Source organism: Helianthus annuus, chromosome 5, assembly GCF_002127325.2.
Source record: "Helianthus annuus cultivar XRQ/B chromosome 5, HanXRQr2.0-SUNRISE, whole genome shotgun sequence".
Lineage (NCBI taxonomy): Eukaryota > Viridiplantae > Streptophyta > Magnoliopsida > Asterales > Asteraceae > Helianthus > Helianthus annuus.
In genome coordinates, this window is record NC_035437.2 from 91777769 (window position 1) to 91780703 (window position 2935).

The 2935-nt window shown below is 34.4% G+C and overlaps 1 long non-coding RNA gene across 1 annotated transcript; it reads right to left on the reverse strand.

The window, feature by feature from the left end:
- On the reverse strand, positions 1-1634 carry LOC110938906. The gene is made up of 3 exons (XR_002591803.2): positions 1371-1634; positions 595-674; positions 1-117 (listed from the first exon to the last, which is right to left on the reverse strand). It is a non-coding gene; the product is annotated as an uncharacterized LOC110938906 (long non-coding RNA).
- Between the last annotated feature and the right edge of the window lie 1301 nt (positions 1635-2935).

Genomic DNA, 2935 nt, shown 5'->3' on the forward strand with positions numbered 1-2935 from the left:
ATCAAGTCTAAATTGTCATACAAGGATCAAAAATAAAAGTCAACATTCCTTCAAAAATAATCTAGGTGTGTATCTAAGTCCACCTAAATTCTTCATAGCATCAACTCATCATTCAACCTGCAACATGTATTAAAATATATCAACAAAAATAATGTTGGCGAGTATACAAGTTTGTTTACAATATAATAGTATAAAAAGTTTCAAGTCTCATATCCAACATGAATCACAATTTGCAAGTTTAACGGTATGCCGAAACGTGTACCCATATGTTCAAACCCAAGTTTCCAACGCGTTAAAATAGCCTATCCCAATAGTTTCGCGGGAGGTAAAATAGTTTAACTTAACAATACCCCAAGTTTCGTGGGCGGTGCGTTATCCCTATAGCGCTATAATTGTTAAGGCGGGCTAGCAAAGTTAATGAAGCATATATCGACACAAATAGTTTACATTAGCATACAAGTCTAACAAGCATCAAGTAGTTTCATGTAAAGCATGGATAGAGTTTAAAATAGTTTCAAGTGAGGTGTAATTTGAATAAGGAATACATGTTGCACCCAAAGTGTTTAAAACGAAAATGGGATCGAGTATACTCACTTTGATTGCGTTGCGATTTCTTGTAAGTACGCACGAGTAAGATTGGGTAGAATCCAAGATAACGAGCAAAAGTGATTAGCCTAGATATTTAGAGTTTACACATAATGAATTCATTAATATAAGTTAAATGATATTCCTCATATTTATTGTTTACAATTTGATTATATTATTAAGTTAGAATATTTATAGTAATCCTTTATTTAAAGTTTTTGTATCATGATCTCGTTTAATTCGTACATTCTAGGAATTTAGATTTAAAAGTGTTAAAAAAAATAAATAAATAAAATAAAAAAATAAAAGAATAGAAAAATAAACATTAGAGTTACAGTCACAACGGAAAAAAAATGAGTTAATATGTAAGAGTTTTAAATCAAAAATGAATTTAGAATTTATAATTGAAAGAAAATGGATTAAACTTAAAAGCATTTAAGAAAAAAAAAACATAAACTGTAAAAAGCCCAAAAGTTCGTTTTGGTTTATTTTTAAACATGGTTTGCAGTCATCTTCTTCAATTAGAAAAAGAAAACATGCGCAGGCTGTTATGCTTTTGATCCAACCTATTAGTTTAATTCTTCATGATCTCCATAACATAAACCAACATCGACCAAAACAACAACTTCTAAAAAAAACATGATTTCAAGTTCATTTATTCATTATCAGTTCGTCATCTTATTAAAAAGACGAACCGAACATCAACGGTTATATCATTTCGTTTCTTTGGTTCAACTGTTAACGTAAAAGGGATATAAGAATATTATCGGGGAAAGAGCTTATACCGAAACACGGCGGCGAGACTTTCCGTTGGGGCACCGGTCGTCTTCTCCGGCGATGGTGGTTAATGTCGGCGGCGGATGTGGGCTTCTCCGGCGAATAAGTTCGAAACAGAGGGAAAAGTTTAGTGTGAACAGGGGTAACTTCTGTGGTGTGAGGAACAATGGTGGTGAAAGGGTTGGGTATTTATAGGTGAGTTTAGGTAGGCATGAGGTTAAGATCAAGACCAAGTTCTTGATTGATAAGAAGATGGAAAGAACTGAATCAAGATCAATTTCGTATAATCAAGGTTAAAAGAAAAAGGAAAGGAACAGGCTGTAATCAAGCTGGGTTTCCTTTGAGCGGTAAACTTGAAAATGACAGACGCGAATAGACGTATAAGTATCAAATGTTTCTAAATAAAAACGTTCTTATGGTAACAGACGAATGGCTTGTGACATGCGGTTTAAGGCTCTAGTGCGCGAGAGAACCGGGTTAGGCGCGGGTTCGATTCTCGGCCAGCCCCTTTTTGATTCATTTTTCAGTGTTTTTTTTTTTTTTTTTAAGTTTTAGTTAATTACAAAACAGCCCATTAACTCATTAACTGGACTAACTGAGATAATTAACTGTGTTAGCTCTAATCAGCCTAAACTAACTTGAACTTAACAGAACTAACTTGTTTGAATAAAAAAAAAATAATAATACTTTTCAATTATAAAATTTATTATTTTATTTTTTTTTAAACATCAAAATCAAATAAATATAATTAGGAATTGCAAACTTTAAAGGAATAAGAATTCGAAGCTTTTTATTTTAATTAGTTTTAACTGGTTTAACGAGTATCAAGCGTCAAAAGTGCAATCAAGAGTCAAGGGTCACATTGTTTAATCAGTTTGGCTTGTATCTAGTGTTGCTTAAATAAAGGATCCAAGATTCACAAATGATATATCGTTCAAAAAGCATAATAATTGCACATAAGTATAAGAAAATAACCTCGTTTTTCATTATGATCAATAATCTATGATTACAACTGAAACGAAAGGAATACAAAGAGGTACAAGTGTCAAAAAGTGGAAGGTACAACCAGACTTGCTAAAATAAGAAAAACGCCAAAATACAGAGCGTTACAGTCTCCCCTACTTTAGGAGATTTCGTCCTCGAAATCTTTAAGAGGAAGGCTGAACGAAGAGTTGTGGATACTTGGTCTTCATCTCGCTTTCAAGTTCCCAAGTAAATTCGGCACCACGCTTTCCTTCCCAACGAACCTTGACTATGGGAATTTTGCTGCGCCTGAGCTGCTTGGTTCCTCGGTCCATGATTTCGACCGGTTTCTCCACAAAATGAAGAGTGTCATTTATTTGCAAGTCGTCAAAAGGGACATGAAGTCCTTCTTCAGCCAGACACTTCTTGAGGTTCGAGACATGAAAAGTTGGATGCACGTTGCTAAGTTCTTGAGGTAAGTCGAGTCGATAAGCCACCTTGCCAATCCTCTCGAGTATCTTGAAAGGACCAACATTGCGAGGGGCAAGTTTACCCTTCTTACCAAAACGAACTACTCCCTTCCAAGGAGATACTTTGAGTACCACATGAT